The sequence below is a fragment of the Chiroxiphia lanceolata genome, chromosome 3, assembly GCF_009829145.1.
Source record: "Chiroxiphia lanceolata isolate bChiLan1 chromosome 3, bChiLan1.pri, whole genome shotgun sequence".
Lineage (NCBI taxonomy): Eukaryota > Metazoa > Chordata > Aves > Passeriformes > Pipridae > Chiroxiphia > Chiroxiphia lanceolata.
The window spans coordinates 76,557,888-76,565,829 of NC_045639.1; the positions used below are offsets into that span (position 1 = coordinate 76,557,888).

At 37.8% G+C, this 7,942-nt stretch overlaps 1 pseudogene; it reads left to right on the forward strand.

The window, feature by feature from the left end:
- The first annotated feature begins 232 nt into the window (after positions 1–232).
- Positions 233–3,161, forward strand: LOC116784056 (annotated as a pseudogene).
- Positions 3,162–7,942: the final 4,781 nt, after the last annotated feature.

The following is a 7,942-nucleotide window of genomic DNA, read 5'->3' on the forward strand; positions in this document are numbered from 1 at the left end:
GGGTTTTGAATGTCTGCAGAGAGGGAGACTCCATGACCTCTCCAGGCAGCCTATTCGAGTGGTCTGCCACCCTCAATGTAAAGAAGTTCTTCCTTATGTTGAGGTGGAACTTCTTGTGTTTTAATTTATGGCTACTGCTCCTCATTCTGTCACTGGGCACCACTGAAAAGAGTCTTGCAATACATTGTATTGAATATTAGAAAAAGTCACAGATTGAAACCGATTTTTATTCTTCTCTGTAAAATTTTCTCTTCTGCAAATATATAATGAAGAGCTTTTTGAACTTCTGAATCCTATTCCCAGCACTGCAGATGTTTTGATGACCCATAAACAAGACCCATAAAGTGTAAATGGGAAAGGCTTAGAAGAAATAGCTGTACACAACAAAAATTAAGCCTACCAAATCTTGGAAAAAGATGCAGCAAAAAGAACTGCTGCAGTTACTTACATGAATCATATTCCAGTTGATCCTACTGTTTTCCATTACCATCCATATGAAAGTAACCTGAGCAGATGACTAAGAGCTTGTTAGAATTGGGAATATAAACTCGCAAGAAGTAAAAACACTACAGTTTGGGGCAGCTGATAAAAGAGCTTGTGAAGCTGGAAACACCAAGGAATCTGTTCTGGCCCATGAAAGAGTTATTACTCCTCCTGTGGAAGAAGACGTGGAGAATCTTAATAGAATCCTTCAACACTCTCTTGGAGAACAACAAAGAACATCAATAACAGCCACAGTTTGTCCCACATCTATAAATCCTGAGGAAAAATTGAGCACAGTGGAGTATGCTTACAGAGCAAAGAACACAACGAAACCTGAAGTTAACCAGCAGCTGCCAAAGGGGCTATTATTAAGGAAGATACTGAAGAGACTGAGCAGTTAAAAGGAGACCTCACTGCTGCACAAGAGTAAAATGGAACCTATATTTTCACTGAAAATTCATGAAGCCCTTAAAGGAAAGCTGACATTTTGGGAAGAACAAGTTGCAGAATATATTGACATAATGAGCACCATGGAAAAAGAAGTGAAAACAATCACTAAACCGTTCAGAGTTAATAAATGTAATGAAACAATGAAAACAGATCTGCAAATCAAGGAGAAATGACTGAAAAAAATCACGGACAAATCTGCAAGAAACCAAGATTCCTCTGGTTGAGAAAAAAAATATGTGGTTTCAGTTTTGAATACACCAAAGAAAAACTTCATGGTGCAGCTAGCCATTTGGTCTGCTAATACAAATGATGTACCATGTTAAACTGTATCATAAGAAAACTGGTGATTGACACAACGCAATCATCCAAATACATTTGCAGGAGAAATTAATATTCTGGTCAATAAAATACACGATTCAGTTAGTGAGAACTGTCTGAAGCAGCAACAGTTGTTGAAAACTTATGCATATTTTATAGATGGCCTCATATCTACCCATTGTTCAGCAGATAATGTATTTGCATTAGTTGTACCAGGGTCTTTTACCTCTGTTAAAAAATTGCTTATCACTGAACTTTCTTAACTGTCTGCAAACATATTACAAAATATGACTGTGCCATTTGCTAGTAAAGCTGAGCCGTTCAGGTTGACTGGGGAGCATATATATGGATTAGGAGAAGCATTAAATACCTTGACACCAATGGTAGAAATTTTCCTGGAACTGAAGTGTTCATTTCAGAATAACACAAGGAAATTTTCTGCTGTGGCTGATGAGATGAAGGGCCATAAAAAGCAATTAATACCTTCTTAGGAGATCTCTAACTCACTCTGAAAAAAATTACAGAAAGAAACAGCCAGTGTTTTTTCTCAGCTGCAAAATACCATTAGAATTTAACAGAAGAAGTGGAAATGGCAAAGTGTGTATATATAAAGAATGCAAATGAATTGGTGTCCTCAGTGCAAAGCCAGCTGAACCTGTTGGCACAGGAAATACATAAGAACTTAGCTTATATACTATCAAAAAGGGAAGTTTGAAGACTACCATCACTGCTGAGCAAGAAAATGTGTACCTGGAAACTATTGACCTAGATAATAGTAAAAACTTCTGCTTCAAAACAAATTTATTGCATCTCTGGATAAGTTCTTTCAAGAGCTCAAGGACATAAATGGTGGTTTATGTCCATGTTTTATGGACATAAAAGAAGATGCTGGTGGAATCCATAGTCTGTTCTCAGTAACTTCTTGGCAATCTAACAAACGTATCTCAGGATACTGGTGAATGGAGAGAATTTGAAACTGCTCAAGAGTCAGCTTTATGGATCAGTAAAAGTCCTTCTTCAATGATGAGAAACAGCAGCTTCAGTGTTTATAATAGGAAACAGAAAGTTTATGATTGAGATCCATATTTTGTATTCGATATTTTGTTCTGCATTAAGTTGCAGTAGATGTGGTTTGGAACCACCTCATTGTAAGAACAGATCCTACAATGCACTTTATTAATAAGCATATCAAGAATACAAATAGTTGTGTTCAAAGATCCTTGACATACTGCTGGCACTTAACCAAGCTAATTGCCAATTTTAAAAGCACTGGAACTCACCCATGAGAGCTACAGACCAACAAGCTATATTGACCTTAAAAAAGGAAAGAGTACGTCATGTTGCTGCCAGCCAAGTCCAGGGTCTCCAGAACCATGCTCTCATTTAGAGGCCTGACTGAATGACTCCTAAAAAAAAAAGATCTTCTTACCTATTTTCAGTATGTTCTCACTAAAAGCCAGTCAATATGTAAGAACTTATTTAAAGAACGGAATTGTCCTATGGCTATTGAAAGCTGGGAGCTAGAGAGCAAGCAATTCTGTGCAACAGGGAAATGCAATGAATTTATGTAATATATACAACTTCTCTCAAGAACAATAGTGAATTGTGGCTTGCAGCATTTACAAAGGGTGCGACTGTTAAAGAGACAGAAGAATCACCTTAAATAAAGGCTTGTCAAGCTCTTTTACTCTCTCGCTCTATAAAAGCTTATATTGCCACAAATATACTCCCTTATATATTTTTTAGAAGACTGACTTTAGAGATTGGCATCAGTGTAATTTCTTTATCACTGCAACATATGGCAGTCTTCCCTGCTGCCAAAATATAGCCATGTTTCAGCTTCAGGGTACAGCTGGCTTGAACTTAAAACTGAGACTGCTTTCAAACATAAATACAGAATTTTATGTTACTCCTTCTGACACCATGAAGAAAAAGTAAATTCAAAATTCCTGTTACTGGAACCTCTATGAACACTACAGTGCTTCATGGTTCCAGCCACACTAGGAAGTATTTTTTCCTTCTAGTTTTTGGATAACATCTGAAGTGATTAACAGTCACTGTGTCAGAATCATGTGTCATTCAGATACCCATACTAAAAATTTTTCAGTTCAGATTCCTGTATGGTTTTGCAAGATTTGATTTTATAGTGCTTTATGGTGAATTTCCCACATAACCACAAGTTACAGCAATCTCTGATCATGTGCAATGAATGTTTCTGTACACCTTCTGTTCAGAGGCTCTTTACAACTCATCCATAATTAACCCAACATTTCCTCTTGCGGTTCTCTTCCTGATTTGCAAAGCTGAATGTAAACCTGCTGTACTGGTCCATGTTCTCTCACCGTTCTGAAAATTAGCCAGATAAATACAGCCAATTCCTAGTTACATTTGAAATTATACCCAGCACCGCTATTTTGATTGAAAACATAAAAACGTCAAACACTACACTATGTTCTGAGCAGTTTGCTCAGCTGAGCATTTTCTAGGTTACATGTCAGTACCACAATTATATAAAAGAAACAAACAGAATAAAGGTCCAACATTAAAAAAGGAAGAAAAATAATAGCTGCAATCCCACCCTCTATTCTCATTGCAACTGGAGCTAGAAGAAAACCCTTAAATGCTTCCAGTTTTCTGCTTATTGATGGAGCTGACAAACACCAACTGCATGACAGCACCTGCTTAAAAGAAGCCCAGTGGGCAAAAAAAAACCCAATTAAAACAGGTAAGGGAGTAACTATTCCCTTCTCAGTAGAAGATATATAAATAGTACTGTTACCTGTAACATTGGAGTTGTCTAGGTTACTGCTTTGACCTGGTTCTTTCATTTGGAACAGATTTAGTCACACGAGCTGACATTTCCTACCGGAGGAAAGAAGTTTCCTGACAGGTAGGAGGGAGCGTAAGGTTCTGCTTGAACCTTGCAATACATCCTCTGCTATGTATTTTCTGAATAGAACCCTAGATGCAACGCTTAACATTTACAGAAAGGAAAAAAGGAAGTAGAGGTTAGACAAGAAACTAATAAAACAGTTCTCTAAGCAACCCATATAGTACTGTTGGTAAGTAAATTGCTGGCCTCTGAAAATTAACAGTTTTCTGATTCCTCTGCTTCCCTTTCCTGGATCCCCCCTACTCCAAAAGAACAGCTGAGTGTGGCTCAGCCTGAAGCTGCTTTAAACAAAATCATTCTCCACTTCTCAACCATTGAAATAAAATAGTCTGGCACATTAGATGTGACAATCCACAGCTTTTATTTCTGTGAAGTAGGAGGTGTATTTCTAACATCAAGGAAACATATTTCACTGCCAGTACTCTGAAAATGCAGTTTCTCCATTTAGCATGTGGCTGCTGCGAGAGCATCAGACTGAAGGCTCTGATGTATGAAAACTTCCATCAACTCACAAAAGGGATCATGGCATGGCTGCCAAAAGAACAAGAGCGGAGCCTGAGGTCAGGAAGAGGGAGAGAAACCATGCACTCCTGCAGTGCTTTTCCCACTGTGATAGATGAGCTTGTGTGTGTATATATATATATATATAAAGCTTTATGGAGCCTGGAGCAAACCTTGGTACTGTCAGTCTGCTAACAAAAGTGTAGGCCTTTTTTTAGAGTACTTTATAAAGTATGCCTTTGTTTTCAAAACCATTGAGCTTAAAGTTCCATGGTGTCTTTAGATTACTCTTCAGCTTTTTCCTTCATTCAGTTCCTTTCTACAATGGAAAGTAGCACAGTAGTGAAGATCTGAAAGAATGATGGAATATTTGCTGCACTTTTAATCCTGGGACAATTAGACAACCAGTCTTCCTCCTCATAAGAGGGAGGATGCAGGTGTTAGAAACCTGTAGAGAAAGGTAGAGCTCCTATAAGTAATTTAGCCTGTCTGCAGAACCAAAGGACTTTTTATCATCCCCTCCACAACTACAGCTGACAGAGCTGACCTCATTGTGCTAATTCTGCACACCAGCAATTCCTTCCTCACACAGTAAAAAAAAATCAACTGTTTAATCATAACACCTTGTAAGTTTCTAACCTCTGAAGATGAGCAGAATAAGAAGAGATAGCAGGTACATATTAGAAACACAGCATGTGACAGAAATATGAGCATGTGTAGTTCATTTTCCAGGTACCACTTTGAGAATAGTTGATTCCTTATATGATTAAGGACTTCCAGTCTTTACCCATGCAAAAGCAGCTGCACATATCAGTTATTGTAGGCTGCTACACTTAGCACTTACAGTTTGAGGTTTACTACATTTTAAGTTGTTTCTGCAAATGCTACCAGCCTCTCATCTTTCTCAGTGTGTGTTCTAACAGTTCTCTGTGTTTCTTAGAGCATTACTGAAGGTCCTGTATGGCTTCATGTTGTCAGAGCATGAATCTACAAAGAGTGCCAGGACATAGATTTCCAAAATGATGATGTTCTGTAGATACCAGTGATACAAGGCTGTGGCTTACTCCAGCACATCAGTGTTTGAACTGAGACCCCTGCACCTCACCAGCATTTGTGCACTGGAAACAGAATATATTCTAGTCCACACACTCACTGAAGAGATAAATCCACTCACAGCAGTACTTATGCAATATGGAAACCTTAGTTTCCGACAGCCTGTTATTTTCATGTGCATGATTGGTGCTCTTAAGTCAGTGGAGGGAGAACTCTCTTAGTCACACTGGTAGCTGAAGTGTAGCCATACCAGTTCAGACCAAAGATTCACTCAACACAGTGTAACTGAACCCTCACAGGTAGATTTCCCAATGCTTAACTCCGTAGTTAAGGGGTAGTTGAAATCTGGAATAGACAGTTTCCTAACAAAAATCTGTTTTTCCTAATAGGATAAAATTTTTAATCAATCAACTAACTGAGGATAGAAGGTGAATGCAAGATCCACATATATGCAAATTTGCTTATTTTGGATGTTGTGAAAATACCAGTAGGGATAAGGAACATGCTTGTTGTAATATATATCTTTTTGTCCATGTTTGCCAGAACATATGTTTTGGTTTTTTCCATTCTTGACATTAACTAGCCATGGGAGTATCTGAATAATGTAAAAGCCACTCTAAAACATCTCTGCATAGTTGTCTAACAAATCAGAAATTCAGACACAGTTTTCTAAAAGATCCATGTTTGCTTCCTCAACAGTTTGTTGGACTGGTTAGGCTGCATGCACGGTGGTCTGTAGTATCATCACTAGGATCATGATGAAAGACAAGAAACAGTGCTTCATACACCAAATACTAGACAGACTGCTTACTCCATGCGGCACAAGACTGGCTGTGTCTTGAGAAGAGATCAAATTTAGGTACACTGATTTTCACTCCATCTGGTAGGTATGGGAATAGTTATGTATGTATGTATTTTTGTATGTATGTATTTGGAGCTGAATTTCTGTAGCTCAAGGATTTTTAACAGGTATGTTAGAGCAGAACACAACATATCTCTTTTCATCACTACAAAAAATCAACAATATGATGTAACAAAAAAAAAAAACCCAAACACCAACAAATCAAACATTGAATGGAGTATCTGATGTATTCACAGACTGACAGTTAACATTTATCTTAAGTTTAAGTTAAATATGTTAAGCTCATTTTGGATAAAGAGCAAGAGGAAGATCCTTGGTGCATTGGTTGGAAGTCCTCTTCTTGTCATTGACAAATTAGCAGAAATAAAATCCCTACATTAGATACCAAAGTCTTGAAACCCCTAAGCTGCTTTCAGGATTATGATTGTACTTGAGGAAGATATATGTGCTATGCTTCTTACTCACCCTCTTAAACAAGGGGTATATGAAAAGAAAGAATGAAATATGAAGCAGCAGTTGAGTGGTGGCTTTCAGGATCACCATTTTGGACTTACCTACATTTCTCATAAGTCCCATTTAGGCCCCTAAATCCTCTGTTATAGATGGTTCTTGGACTTTCACAGCTGTGTCTGCATTTGACACCATGTAAAATGTGTATAAAAGTACCCTTATACCTCTGGATTCTGTAAAATTGAACACACAGAAACTGCAAGGACTGTACTAACAGAGCCACCTAAGTGCCTAAGTGCCAAGAAACTGAAAGGCAGTATGGCTTTTGAATAACCCAAAGTGGGAAACATAGCTTGTACTCTTGTGATTCTGCTTTTTTAAGGTTCATCCCTTTATGTTATTAAAAAAAAAGAATTAAAAATGTGACCTGACTTAGATGCAGACAAGTTTGTCCTCATTTATATTTAAAATCTTTTTGCTAACATAGATATCTTGGTTGGGATTACACAAAAAACCCCACCAATAACAAACATTTATCATAGCTGTTTTAAAATAAAAAAAAAGAAAGAAAGTACTGAAGTTGCAATTTTACCTGAGGCAAAAAGAAAGCTACTTTATCAGCACACTCTTGCTGAGCACTGCTAACAGGCAAGGACAGTATCACAGCATATAGCTGTGCTGTTCTGTTCTATCTTCAGTAGCTGTTCAACTAACCTGGCCAAACTTGTAGTGAAACAGAGGAGTGCTTACACAAGTTACTAATATCATCTGAATGTGACTGCAATAAGTATGAGCTGTGGTGCAGTGTGTGACACTACGGACAAAAAGGGGTAATAAAGATTTATATATATTGATGTGGACTTCATGTGGTAACTGACCCAAGGGCCAAAGACTGCTCCTTGACCTATTTTGTTTGGTAGTTTATTCAACCC